Genomic DNA, 15,558 nt, shown 5'->3' with positions numbered 1-15,558 from the left:
AGCTGCTGGTCCAGGCCTGTGGGACACCGGCGCCTCCATCGGGGAGATGGATGGAATATCCCCTTCCGCCAGCTCCACGCTGATCTTCTTCGTGGAGCTCTGCAAAGACAGTGACTGGCTCCGTCCCAGAGGCATCAGAGCCCTGCCCAGCTGTCCTTGCTGCTGCTTCTGCCCTCTGGTCCTAATTCTCCCAGATCAGGCACACACCTGTGCCTGCACATTATTCCACCCCTGAGGAAAGACCTACACCTCAGGGGCTTGGGATAAACCTCAGGCAGAAGGGCACCACCCCGCACTCCACATCCCACCCAGCCGGCCTTGACCTGGGCTTTGAACCTGACCGACCCCCCAAGGCTTCTAACACCTCACCGACTGCTCCTGCTCATGGTGGTCTACCCACATGAACCCGCCCTTCCAGGCACACATGGGGAGGGGATGTGGGGCTGCCCAGATGGGACCACAGTGGTAGCCTGGTTTGGAATGGCCTTCCCTGGGCCTCCCGGTGTTACCTTTCCGTCCCTCCGGGTAAACGACCAGAGCCGTCGGCCGTGAGAGGGGCACCAGCATCTGCATCGGTCTTTGGGGGCTTTCCTGGGGCTCCGGCCCCTGGTCATTGGGAAGCAGCAACTGAACATATTGCTCCTTCTAGACAAGTGCTAGAGAAGTGAGCTCGCTTGGGGGCTGTGTTTAGGATGTGGGTGCCTAGTTACCAGGGTTCCAAGTTCTATTGGGCTCTGTGAGGTCACTTCCTGGGATCTCCTTACCTAAGCTTCCTCCTCACACAAGACCTTCCTAAGGGCCCCCCGGGCTGCTGACTGCTCACTCTCCATCTCCATACCCTGTCCAGACACAGTCACACCGACACAGTCCACCCCACAGCCTCTGGGGAGGTCTGGACGCAACCAGGGCCCCAGCTTTGAGGACACAGAGTTGAATTCAGTCCCGCTCCTGCTTCTTGCCAGTGATGTCACCCTGGACAACCCTGCACCTCTCAGGGCCTCCCCTCTCAGGGTCTCTCCTGTGTTCATGTCCCTCTCTGTAGTGGGGGTCATTCTAGCATCTACTTCCTAGGGATGTCATCAGGTGTATAGACCTAGAGATCCCTTCAGAGTCTGTGAATCCCGTGGGCTGCTCCCACACGTAGCTCCTGCACAGACTTGGCAGTGCAAGGATTACAGAAAGGGCTGGCTGTGGCAGAGAATACAACGCAAAGAGGCTTGGGTCTGCTGGGCGTCTGGGAGAGGCACTTCCCCTCTTGCCTGTTTCCCAGTGTTCCTAGGGAGGGTTGAAATGAAATGACGTTCAGACATCATCTCCTTCTGGCTCGCAACCCTCCAGGGCCTCCTGTTATGTTTAGACTCAGGTCCAAGTGCCTGAGTGGTGGTCATCTCAGCCTATGTGGTGGGCAGCCCCCACAACGGCTCCCAGCGTTCCCACTTCCTAGGCACACATCCTATGTAATCCCCGCTCCTCTATGAGAATGGACTTTGCGGCTGGCTTCTAACCAATAGAATAGGGCTGAGTGATGGGATGTCACTTCCACGGTCAGCTTAATGAAAAGTCTGTGACTTCTGTGTGGTTCTGTCTCTCCTGTGTTCATTCTATCTCTCTGTCTCTGTCTCTCTCTCTCTGTCTTTGTCTCTCTCTGTCTCTGTGTCTCTGGCTGTCTGTATCTCTCTTGGTCTCTCCCTGTCTCTCTGTCTCTCTCTTTGTCTCCCTGTCTCTGTCTGTGTCTACTCTCTTTGTCTCTCGTCCCCATCTTTCTATCTCTGTGTGTCACTGTCTCTCTTTCTCTCCCTCTTTCTGTCTCTCTGATCCACTATTCAGGAGAAGCCATATCAGATATTATGAGCTTCCTTCCCTATGACACCCCCTAGTGCAAAGAACTGGCAGAGGGTCCCGGCCCACAGACAGAAAAGGCCTGAAACCCCCCCATCCAAACTGAATCCTACCACTGCCCCGATACTTGCGAATGATCTCCGAGATGGCTCCTGCCTCTATCGAGCTTCAGTTGAGAACACAGCCCCAGCCTCCTGCTAGACCTTGACGGGGAGCCTCCCAGCTGACCTGAGCCTGGACCCTGGTAGAGACACTGTCAGATGCTCAATGATAGGTCTCGTAAGTGCTAAGTGAGGCTAATGCTGTCACCCAGCATAGACAGCTAGTACCTCCTTCCAGGCCTGGGTCTGGCCCTGCCATCCTCTCTCCCTCACTTCTCTCCCCCCCAGCTCACTCTAGCCACACTGGCTCTTTTCTCACCTCCTCTGTCGTCAAATCCTCTTCTGCCTCCAAGTCTCTGTGCCTTTGAGCTTCCCCCCAGCACGCTGTTTGCAGACAGATGCAGGGCTGGCTCCTCTTGTCCTTCTGCTCAGGGCACAAATGTCCCCAGGGAGGCCCCAACACCCACCTAGGGGCTCCAGGCCCTCCCTCCTCCAGCACCCTGCTTCGTTGCTCTGTAGCACCTTCTCTTCTTTTTCACATGGATTTGTTCATGATTTTGTCCTTTCCACCTCCAGGCTGTGAGCTCCTGGAGGACAGAGACCATGTGGGTGCTTTCAGCACTGCCCTCAGGACTAACATGGGCCCTGCTCAGGGTGAGTGCTGGGGCCACAGTAGCTGAAAGAATCATGAAAGGATCTCAGGGTCCCCTCCCGCCTCTGAGCAGCTCCCATTGTGGACGTGGATGCCAGTAATCAAAGGTGCCTGTTGCTTTGGACAGGGGAACACCCAGAACGAGCCCTGGGCGTCCCTTCCCTGCTCCACTTGCTGCATTGAGCATGAGTGGACACAGGACACCCCTGGTGGTCAGCCCCAGCCTTGCAGCCCCAGGCAGGAAAGCAGAAAGCAAAACACACACCTTTCTTTGTTTGGGGTCCTCAAGGCAGTGGTTCCACCAGGGCCGAGGAAGCAAAGGAGCAGGACCTGTGGGCTCCAGGAGGGACGTGAGGGACCTCAGAAGCCTCTCTTGCTCCTCGCTTTCCCTCCACTGGCCGTGGCGTGTCCCGTTGACTCACAAGGCCTCCTCGCCCCAGCCAGGGCAATGACTCCACCTCACTTCCAAAGGAGGCCCCCGAGGCTCCGACAAGGATGGCCTTGTCCCTGGTCCCCAGACAAGTCGACCAGTGCTCTGCCATGTTCTGCACTGCCCGGGGCCCCAGTCCCCAAGCTCTCAGGCTGCCTTCTGCTCAGCAAGACCTCGAGGGAATGGAATGCATTTTACAAGGACTCAGAGAACAGTGGGTCATGGATGGAGAACGAAGGTCAATAGACTCTTCTACAAGCCTGTGGGACCCTTAGAGTCACCCCATTTATGCACCCCAATTTACAGAGGCGTAAGATCTAGCCTTCTCTGCTGTATCCCCTCCCCCCTAGGGGGTCACATCCTAGTTCCCGGTGCCCAGAGTGGTGGCCACAGGACGCCAGACCTGGTTCTCTACAGGCTGCTCTAGGGATGGCCCCAACCCCTGCATCCCCCTGTGTACCTTGGGGACCCCCTGCCCACCAGTCTGGCATCTCTCCCCTTCATGCTATGGGCCTGGGCATGTTGTTAGGGGACCGGATGCCCATGCCCCATGGCAGAGCTGCCTCCAACCTCTTTCTTCCTTCCTCCTGTCACCTCCCCAGTGAGCACTTCCCTTCTGAGACCGGGCTGGGCATTCAGAGTGTGTGTGTATGCTTGTGTGTGTGAGTGTGTCCACGTGGGGATGCGTATAGCAAAGGGCCCTACATGGGAGGGCGTTGGCAGGGGTCCCCCAGGGTATTAGGGGCTCTCATTCCCAAAGCAAACCCCTTGGAAGTGCTGAGGCTGGCCTAAGAGCTTGGAATGCTCTCTTCCCCTCTGGACTCTGCCCACCTTGTGACCCCAGGGCCTGTCCCTGCTTCTCCTGGCCTCAGTTTCCCAACTGTCCTGTGAGGGTTGGACACGGAGCAACATCAGCCCCGATGAGCATGGACATGGCCTGTGATCTCCGCCCACATGAGTGTGGCAGGGATACCCTCACGGTCTCACAGGCCTCTCTCCTGTGCGGCAACCAGGCCTCCTGTCCGTGGTCAGGCACACAGAGGGGCCCTGCAGACAGCACTTCTGGGTGACACAGCTCGCAGCACACACGTGTAACACAACGGTCCCTTGACATGGCTGCTTTCGTCTGTCCCCTCCCCAGCCAACTGCTCGGTGACCCTCACATCCCCTACGTCGCAGGAACACGCCACAGAAGCCAGGTGGGCCACACGGTGCACAGTTGGGTAGGTTGGACATCTGGGGACATGAGGGTCACTGAATATACACCGACCTCACTGTCCTGGTCCACAGACTCCATCCCAGGGTCCAGCTCCATGCATGGCTGGTCCTGCGGACATGAAGACAGTGGTGGACACAGACCCTGGGCAGGGAGAAGGCCAGGCTGCCCTTTTCCCTCCTCCTCTACACCCCCTCCCTACCACATGAGGTCCAGCCAGTCCCTGCCTGCAGCCCTGGTGGGTGTAGGAGGAGCTGAAGGGAGCCCAGCTGGGCAACTATTGGAGGGAGTTGCTGTTATTAGGGAGCCCACTGGGTGCTGAGTGATTGCACCCCATTTTACAGATGACCAGTGGTCCCAGCATTCAAGGTCACTCTGCTCTAAGTGACCAAGTCCAGACGTGAACAGGGGACTAGAAATCCTTGATTTTCACCAGTGTTGAGCCCAGCATTGACCATCGAGGCCTTGTCCTGCATTGGGGCTCCCCCAGCCAGGCGACCTCCTGAGTCCAAGCACTTTGGGCAGCTTCGTCTCCCTGCTTGAATCCCAACACACTCTCCTGAGGTCAGAGTCACTGACCCCATTTTTCATGGAGGAAACTGAGGCTCCGAGAAGACACCACATGACCTTGCCTGTCACAGGGCTGTGAGGTGACCCAGCTATGGGTTTGACCCCAGGTCAATCTGACCCTAAAGGCTCTGCTAGCACAGGAGCCTGAGGAGGTGGCCTGTGAGCCCAGCACAGAGGTGAGTCCATCCTGGATGGGGGCTCGGGGGAGGGGCACTGCAGGCTAGGAGCTCTGAAGGGGGCAGGGGCTTGGCAGGGTCCTTGGGGAGGAAGGCTTTAGGGAGGGTGGGGTGCGGTGAGGGGTGCACTCTGGGGACGGTGTCTGGACCAGATCACACAGGGCCGTGACTCAGGCAAGGAGTCGGGCTTCACTACAGGTTGGTTGGACTTGAACGAGCAGTCTCATCAGAGCCTCAGGCGGTTAGATCCTAGATTTGGAGGGAGCTCGGTGGACATCTTATCCACCTCCACTCAAGCCCAGATCCCCAAGAACCAACAGGATGAGAAGGCTGCCTCCATTTCCTCCCATGTACAGTGGGCACTGTGGCGGTCGCCTACTCCCTGCCTGGGCTGGGCATGCTGCCTGGAGGGCCCAGAGAGGGCTTCTTGTCAAAGTAGCCATTCAGGACAGGTCTGTGCTCAGAGAGCTCTGAGTGATGGGACCAAGGGCACGTCCCACCAGTGGGCTAAACAAGACGCTCCTGTCCACGTTGCTGTTGTTTACTCCAGGTGGACAGGGATGATGCAGCATCGCCCACCGTGTGGATGGAGAGGGCCAGCGAGGAGCTGTGGTTGAAGAGCCTGAGACACGACGCTTGTGTGTGACCAAAGCTGCCATGGGTGTGGTGGAGGCTGATGAGGAAGAAGTGCTGCTGGAGGCCAAGATGAAACCAGAGACCATCGGGGCCCAGGGGGCGGTTGATTTCCATAACTGTGGGGGTGGCATGATCAGCAGAGTCTCTGGACTCGGCAGGACACCCCAGGCCGGCATCCAGCTCCTGGGGTTCTTGGCCCCTTTGTAGGTGTCGCTGGGGAACACTGGTCCCGGGCAAGAAGGGACTGGGAGTGGGCTGTCAGGGAGAATGGGGAGGGCAGCCACCTTCTTTTCCTTGCCATCAGGGGACTCTGGGTCAAAACTCATGTTGCTCTCCTCCACCTTGGAGCTGGAGGAACCAGCCAAGTGCTCGCTGAGCATTGGACAATGTCCCTGCCACTGAGGTCCTGGCCCCACCTGAGGTGTCCCAGCACTTGGAGTGGGAGCCGTGCCTGGTCCTGAAGCCTGTGTTGGGGCCTGTTGGCTTGGAGGCTGGATGGAAGGGCTGCATTTGCAGAGGTCATGCCCCCTGGGTGAGTGGAGACTCTGGGACACCTGAAGTCACAGATGCAAGTGACCCGCACCTGGGAAGGTGTGAGGGAGGTGCACAGAGGGCAGTGCCTCAGTGGCAGGCAGGGCTTCATGCCCATGGGCAGCACTCCTTGGCAAAGGTCAGCTAGTCCTTTGGACCCTAGAGGGCAGAAGGCACCTAAGGCTCCCAGTGGTCCACGGGAGGCCAGGACAGCCTGCTGACTGGCAGGCATCAGGCCTGCAGCACGAGAGGTTCAGGGTGAAACTGCTCCTGGGTAGCCTGGGCCAGCTGGTTGGACAGAAAAGATGGCCACCTGGTTTTTGTCACTCTAGTCTGTACGTGCTCATCTCCCCAGCTAGCCAGACCCTGGGGAGGGTGGCCCTGTGGCTAAACAACACTAGGGACTGAGGAGAAGGTGCCCTTGGCAATATCGAGTCCCTCTTCTTCATGTGAAGCAGGGTTGAGCTGGCTCCATGCCTGACTTCACCCCCTTGGTGACGGCGGGCTTCCTCAGGTCAAAGTCATACTAGGCATCGGGTTCATGGCACTGAACACATTGGCATCCTCAGGGGTCTTCAGCATGGGGGGGAGGGGCCAAAGGAGGGTTGGCTGTGCTCAGGACAGCCACACCAGGGACAGGGAAATGCACAGAGACAGGAAGCAGATCAGTGCTTGTCAGGGGGTGGGGGAGTGGATATGGGGGCATGGCTGCTTCATGGGTACAGGGGTTCTGGTGGGCTGAAGCAATGATCTGGAACTAGATAACGGTGACGGTACACAGCATAGAGGATGTAGTTAATGGCCGGCCCTGAACTGTACAACTTGAAGTGATGAAAACATTAAACTTTATTGAATCTAAATTGGAACACATAAAACATAAGAAATCATAAAACATAGAAAAGGGAAAGACATCTCTGGGTGGGGGCTGGTCCGGCCAGGCCTTAGTTGCTGGCGATGTGGGTGGTGCTGCAGCTGCCCTAGTGCCGGAGCCACTGCTGTGGCTGATGCTGGAGATCCCCCCAGCTCTGGCTGTGCAACTGGCTCAGGAGCTGGACCTGAGCTGGGGCTAGAGCTGGGTCTGTCTCAGGCGGTGGTGCCTGACCTGCTTCTAGAATTGGCTCCGGTCCTGAGACTGACTCTAGCTCTGCCTTATTGACAGATGTGGTGCGGGAGCGAGTGATGGGAATGGCTGCGGCTCTGGAGCTGGTCGAGTGTGGGAGCTGGGGGAGCTCTAGTTCTGGAGCTGGCTGCACCTGAGCTCTGGAGCTGCTGCCAGAGCTCTCACTAGTCCACAGCTGGAGCAGGATCTGCTTCTATGTGGCTCTAACTTTGTAGGTCGAGGTAACTCTGGCTCTGCTGCTGGTGACCGAGCCTTCTCTAGCTCCACAGCTGGTAAACAACGTATCCTGACCTTTAGATGGTGTCAGTGACATCACCAACCCATCACGAGCTGTCCATCAGATGGTGGGAGCACTCCAGCAAATAGCATCTATTACGTTAGTGTTATTTCATCTCAGTTCCAGTTACATATTTATTTTAAATATACTTAGAAGGAGAATAGGATAACAGAAACCATTTACTCTTTGCTGAGATTTAACAGAGCACACCTTATTGATGTCGTTTTTTAAGAACTATTACACAGTGGAAGACACCATTCTCCTTCCTCTCTCTTTCCTCCCCAAAGGTAACTACTGTCTTGAAGTTAATATATGTATTCCATACACATTTTCTCTTGCAAAAAACAGTTGTCCCCAATTTGCTGAGATTTTTTTATGTGTCTATCAAAGATATGCTTCTGAGCAGATGCTGTTAAAAACTCTGTCCTTTCAAAGTAAAGATGACAAGTCAACCATTAGTTGAGAAACTGCCTGCTTTTTAGACATCATTTTTAAAAGAGAGGTTTGAAAATATCTCCATCATGTTACCATTGATCCTCCCTATTTGGAAGAGTTACATTCTATTAATTTTTAGCAAACACTGCATGAGCCAGACTGAACCAGTGCTCCTAGGGGAAGGACAAGGTTAGGTTTCTGCAGTCTTTGGTCGTGACATGTTTGGGAACCTGTCAACGCATAGCCTTGTTTTACGTTTGTCTCTTTTGAAAAGACCTTATTTAGTATAGACTGTAGACACATTATTTGAACTCCCAGCCAATATCACTATCCATAACCCATGCCTGGAGGAAGCTCATCTAACGCAAGTGTTTTCTACATATGGCCCATCACAGGCTTCCTGTGCTTAGGAACACTACACAGCACTTCAGCACTATGTTTGCGGATCATTACAAAGAGGAAAAACAGCAGCAAGAAGCAAAAAAGGTGAAAAACGTACCATTTAATAGACCAGGAAAAGGACACTTGTTGACCTGAGAGCTGAAACAAGAGCGTCACCTTGTTCTACCTCAGCTGGGAACGTGCGCCTCAGGCAACTCCCACTTTCTGCCACTCTGCACCCGTCCAGGAATTACCAGGGAAAACACAGTGTGTGTTGGGGTTGGATTCACCTGTAAATGTTAGTGACTAGGTGAATTCACGAATATCAAATTACTGAATAAGGAGGATTGACTCTGTTCTGTTGCCAAAAACAATGAGTGTGTGAAACTCATACTTCAGAACTTCAACATGGAAGGCTTTCTCATCTGCTTTAAAATCTACATGAAGAGTTTCATGGTTTTGAACCATTTGTTAAAAATGTCAAAAACATCTTCTGATTGGTTTAAAAGAACAACTGATTGACCTCAGGAATGGCTGTGTGTACTCACCATCTCTGATTTCTCTCATTCTCTCTTGAACCCATTCCAATGAACCCCCACCACCCCACTACAACTCTTTTTTCCATGGTCACAAGTGACCACCACATTGCTAAGTCCTACAGTCGTTTGTCAGTCTGTGATTTACTTGATCTACCAGCACTTGACATAACTATTCACTATGTATGTTCATAAAGTCTGGTAATAGCCAATACATTATTTTGGGACAATCAGATATTCATTTGACAAAATATTAATAAATATTCTATTTGGTCTCACACCACTCCTTAAAAATCAACTCCAAATCTGAATATAATAAACAATAAAAGTTGAATGAATATTAAAAGTATTAGATTGTTTTAAAAAGATTATAGAACATCTTTATATCTTGGATAATAGACAGTCTTGCTAAACGAGACTCAGAAAGCAGAACTCTAGTCGACAAGATTCATAAAACTAACTACAGCAAAATACAACTTTGTAAGACCAAAGGCACCGTAAATTAAGTAAAAAAACAGAAGAAAACACTCCAACACGTAATCAAGGGTTTCTCTGCAGACTATATGAAGAACTCCTGTAAACTAATGAGAGACAAACCATCCAGTGGAAGTGTGGCAAAGGACACGAACAGCCAAACAATTCTCAGTGGAGGAAATATGAAATGCCAGTAACCAAGAAGTGTTCAACCTGCCCAGAGATGACAGAAATACAAAATAAATCAACAAAGAGACATGCCTTAGATATCAGATTGACAAACATTTACAAAGTTTGTTTCAGGTGTTGGTTACATGGAAAAATGAATCCACTCATACGGTACTGAAGCACAACTTTTGGAGAACAAATTGAAAATACCTGTTGAATTTCTCAAATGAGCATTTTCTATGACTCAGCAGTTCTGTTTATTAGTATCTGCCCAGGAGAGACCTTCACACAGATGCAAAAAGAAACATGTATAAGAATATTCTTCATAATATTGTAATAGCAAAAAATGGGGACAACCCAAACGTGCACCAAAAGAAGAATGGTTCAACAAGACGTAGTTTATTCGTAGTAACATGTCAGAGTGACAAAGAATGGAGTAGATCCAAGCAAATTGTTACAGAAGTATCTCCCATACAGTTTTGGGTGAAAAGAGGAGGCTGCAGAATGAGGTGCATATTATACCATTTTCTTTAAACACACAAAACAAAAAGAAAAGAATATTTTTTCTACAGCGACAGATATATGTGGGGCTGTGGTTAAAGGAGCCTTTAGCTTGATCCATATATAACTTTTAATTAATTAATGTTTTACAAAGGTACTGCTTCATATATTATTTGTATAATGAAAAATTAAAATACATAAGACTAATTAAGTTCATTCTTTCCTACTAGAGAATTTCAGCTACCCCAAAGTAACTAAGAAATCAGAACATCCACAGGAAAATGTCAGCATAGGTGGGGGACAATTGAGCTTGGCTAACATGAGCAGACATTTTTCATACATTAGGGGAGCTGATATTTTGCTGTAGGACCATCTTTGCCATGCAAACCTTGGGACAAAAGTGCAAGTATTTGCCAGGATACAGCCAAGATATAAAACCAACCAGGTCTTGAAAATAAAACGGAAAAGCCCAGTTGTCACTCTAAATCTACCTCTTCATTGGCCAAAACCAGCTTTGAAGCTGTTTTAGCCTGTTTCTCCACGAACAAGAGCCACAAAATTGACGGGCCAGCATCACCACCTCATGGCTCTGCTTCTCATCGCAGGGTCCATCACCATACCCTTTGGCCCCCAAATCTCAAACCAAGAGTTCTGTCTTTTGGATATCCCTTCAAAGTTAAATGTTTTAGAAATACAAGAGACCCAAGTAGGGTTATGGATTTTTTAATTTTGACAAGTCAAGATTTTTTAAGAGACTACTGTCTATCATCATTGCCAGTTTGCAAAAGAACAGCTATTTAAAACCAAGAAATCAGAAAGGCCATAAACTCATATCAGAAGACAGTCCTGCTTATCAAAGAACAGTTGCAAGTGGTATACACATTTCATAAATACGTAAATATCCCATAACTATATTAATAATTGTGATCATTAGTTAGGCTGTTAAATAGGTCAACTTGACCAGGTCATGAGGTGCCCAGATCGCTGGCTAAACGTTATTTCTGAGGGTGTCTGTAAAAGTGTTTCTGGAAGAGATTAGCAGTTGAACTAGCGGGCTGAGTAAAGCAGATTGCCCTCCCTGTTGTGTGTGGGCCTCATCCAACCCACTGAGGGCCTGAATAGAACAAAAATGCCGAGGAAAGTTGAATTCTCTGTCTCTCTCTCTCTCTCTCTGCCTGAAGGTTTGAGCTGGGACATCAGTCTTCTCCCGCCCTTGAACTGGAACTTATACCATTGTTGTTCCTGATTCTCAGGCCTGTGGACTCAGGCTGGAACTACACCGCCAGCCTTCCTGAGTCTCCAGCTTGCAGACGGAAGATCATGGCACTCCTATGTCTCCTAGTGGTTCTATTTCTCTGGAGAACGCTGATTAACACAATCATATTTATATACTTCTCCTTTATCAATCTGTGTCTCAGCTTTACCAATAAAGGCAGAGCTGGAGACAAGGTCTTGTACATAGATACTTAATTTGGGAGGTACCAGGAGTGAGAGAGCAGGGAGAGGTCATGAGTAATACTGTCCTTCTCATGGAGAGACAGCCTTCCTTTGATCCTCGTTGATCAGACTGGCCAGACGGCTCTGTCAGGTTCCAGGCACCCCCAGGAAACCACTGCTTGTCTGTCCTCACTCCTCCTTGTGCATGGCCTGAAAATTGGCTCAGAGAACTTATGCAATTCACCAGAGATAGACTCAAGTTGGCCTGGCAGAAGAGGCATTGAAAAACAGGCTGACACATGTTCTGGTTCCTTTCACATCAGATTTTATTCTTCCCTTTACTCACTTATTCTTTCAATAAAAAATGTATCAATATCTACCATGCCTTAATAATGATAGCAACATTTATTGAGCGCTTACTATATGCCTGGTACTGTTACTGCTTTATAGGTATTATTTCATTTAATCCTCACAACAGTGTTATGAGGTAAGTGCTTTTAGTATCTCCCATTTTACAGATGAAGAACAAAACACAGAGAAGTTAAATAATGTGCTTGAGGCCACACAGTCAAGAAATGGTGGCGCTCAAATATGACTCGGGAGTTTGGGCTCCTTCCTAACTGCCAGATGTCAACTGTGTTTCAGCTGCTCTGCTTCCAGGTTTGAGGCTCGTGATGGGGCATAGAGAGAAAGAGAATGCACACCGGGAGACAGGTGGGTGCCATCCCAACCCAACACAGTAAGTCGGATGGAAGTGGGCACCCAGGTGCCATCGGAGCATGGAGGGGTACTCTCACCCCAGAAGTTGGGGCCACTGAGCTGACTCTTGAATGACAGAAAGTGGAGATGGGGCGATGTAAGTTGGGGAGGAGTCCAGGCAGCAGAAATAACAGAAGAATACCACTGGGAACACCACAGAAGTGTAATGGTTTCAAATTTCAGTGCACACGCTCAGGTGGCAAACCATGCCATTGCCTTTTTCCTTTGGGACCTTAAAGTCCATTAGGACCCCCCATTCTCTAGGTGTCAGAAATAATCTCCTTCAATTCAGAGGCTGAGTCCACCCTGGCCCTGGGACCGTGTCCTCAACTGGGGGCTTCTGTGGAGCCATGGTATGTATCTGCATGGAGGACAAAGGTGGAGAAACCATCGTTACTCATCATCAGTCCACATGTTTCTGCTGACACTGCCCACAAGGGGTCCTTGACACAGAATACCGACTTGCTTAGTAAGCCTGTCTTATCTCCTGCTTCCTTGACCTTCTGGCTTCCTTCAGTGATGGCTCTCTCTCTGCTCTCCTTCACTGACAAGCTTCTCCAAAGACTCTCATCACCATGTCTACACTTCTTCCCCTCCCAGTCTTCATTCACTATTCAACACACAGTGATGTGTATTCGGTTCCTACAACACACCCAAAATCTTCTGCTAAGATCGCCACTGGGCTCCACGTTGCTAAATCCAATAGATGCTCTTCTCTTCATCTTAGCTGATTTCCTGGCTATATTCAACTTTCATGACCCGACACTTTCCTACTTTTCTTTCTACAACGTTGACCACCTCCAAAAGTCATCCCTGATTTTTCTCTCATCTCCTTGATTTTACCTCTCCCCAAACATTTAATCTATCACCAAGTTCTATCAATTGTATGGTCAAAAATTACACATCAAGTCTATCCACTTCTCTGCAGTTCCGCTGCTAACACAGTGGCATATGCTACAATTCTCTCTCCCCTGGATGAGTGAAACAGCCTCTTCACTCATCTCTCTGCTTCCACACTTGCCTCCAACAATCCAGTCTCTGCACAGTAGACGTGGCATCCTCAGTTCTGTGCAACATCTCATCATGTCTGGCTCCAGGAAAATTCAGTTCTGTTTTTCTTATGAAAATCTTTGGTTTTGTAAGATATCCTTGATGTTTTCTGGCATATAGTTTTATTTATCTTCATTTTTACTGTCAAAAGACACATATAATCACACACACACACAGAAACTCTCATTAAGGGCCTATTACTTGTAAATCATTAGCTTGATATAGTGAGACATAAAAAGTAACCTCATTCTTTTAAAAAGTAACTTGATAACAGGGACTCTGGCTTAAGGAGCTCATGAATTGGTTGGAGAAAAAAATAAAACAATGAAAATCTAAGCAAAGAGAAAAAGGTGTAAACAACAGTCCACCATAAAATATCATCACAAGATGGCACAAGATTAGTTGCCAAATTAAATATGAACAAATTATTTGCTACAGAAATTCACAGGAAGGAAAATACTGGAAGCTGGACTGGAAAGAAAAAACTTCAGGGAAGACAGAAAATAAATTTGAATTGGCCCCTGAAGAATGAGGAGGATTTATAAAAGCACAAAGAATTAAAAAGTCATAAAAGCTCAAGTAAACTAGTTTTGCTAAAGAAGAAAGTATGGTTTACTGAGTCATCAGAAAGAAGGCTCACAAGAGAATGAGGTCAGCTCAGCGAGGACCACGAATGCCGGGGTGAGAAGTCTGACTGATTTTATAGGCAATGAGAGCCACTTAAGCATTCGATGTAGGGCTTCCCATGATCAATGTGGTGCTTTAGGAAGATTATTCTGGCATGGTGTGAGACTGAAGGATGAGAGGAAGCTGTCGCTAATCCACTCAGCCTCCCTATAGGGAGCTCTCATTTTTTTTTACATAAGCTTTGTGAACGGTTATCGTCCAACAACAGTTTCTGGATGAGCATCTCCAGGATGGTCATGGCTGCACATATCTTGTTTAATTGGAAGAGACCACAGATAACTAAATCACAGGCTGACACATTTATGATGAGACTGAAGAAGACAAGTCTTTACTCAGCCTGTGTCCACTGGGAAAGCAGGAGGTGCCCTCCACTCTGCTCCCTCCTCCCTTACATCCAGACAAAACACCAGCATCTCCAGGCCACCTCCCTTTGTTCCAGTCAGGTTCATCTGATGCTGTTCCTTACCTTCTCCTTATATCTGACGTCACTGCTCATGCTATTAGGTCCTAAGACTTTGGGACTTCAGCTCCTTTGGCCTTGCCTTTCTTTGGCTATGACAGCAATGGTCATCTCTTTACAGCTGAGACAAAGACCAATTATTTGCATCTTGGTCTCTCCTCTTTACCTTTTAGGGCTTCATCCTCTGGGGCAGATGCTACAGAAAGAAGAATGCCAAAATGCTTTTGCTATGTGATGACAATAAGTTATTTCTACTCTTCAAAGCCCTGTAGATCTATGGGCAGGTCTGTGCATTCCGTAGAACAATATCTTGAGAATGAAGCTCAAAATGCACTCACTCCCATTCTGTGCCAGGCATAAAATATACCCGCCAGCAGAAAACTAGGGGATTGCAACTCCAACACTTCAGTCTCAGACTTACCTTTAGTTTATTAAACACTTTAAAGGATAGAACAGTTAATGATGTATCTTCCTGCTCAAATATTATCAATATCTCCTAATATTTCCAAATAAAATCTTTTGGGAGGAAAGAAACTAATACTTTGGGGGATGTCTTAAGTACCAGGCCCTCTTCTAAGCAGTTTTCATACATTATTTATTTCATCTTCTAAACAACACTTTTAGGTGGGTACTATCCCCGTTTTACTGAGGAGGAAACTAATGTTGAAGAAGGTTAAGTAATTTGGCCAAGGTAACACAGAATGCAAGGAGTGGATTCAACCTAGCCCCATCTTCACTGTACCACCCGGCCCACTCTGCCTTCACATGGCATTCAGGCTCCGAAGAGTGTGGCCCCAAACTGCCTCTCCAATCTAGCACACATTTTCCCATCTTTTATTTTGTTATATATAAATCACAGTTGTTTGTCCAATCTAATTTCATGATTTCAAAAACATAACATCATAGAAAACCAACCAGCAGCAGTTGCTAAGCTGAAATACACATACTTGACAACCTAGCAATTCTACTCCTAGGTAAATACCAAGAGAAACATGCACATATGTTCATCAAAGACAGGTACAGTACTCAGAGCAGCACTACTCACACGAGTCAAAAACAAAAACATGGGCATAACCCAAATATCTATCTACAACAGAAGGGACAGATATTTCTACAAGGAAA

This window comes from Diceros bicornis, chromosome 30 (genome assembly GCF_020826845.1).
Source record: "Diceros bicornis minor isolate mBicDic1 chromosome 30, mDicBic1.mat.cur, whole genome shotgun sequence".
NCBI lineage: Eukaryota > Metazoa > Chordata > Mammalia > Perissodactyla > Rhinocerotidae > Diceros > Diceros bicornis.
Note: the sequence above shows the minus strand (reverse complement) of the source record.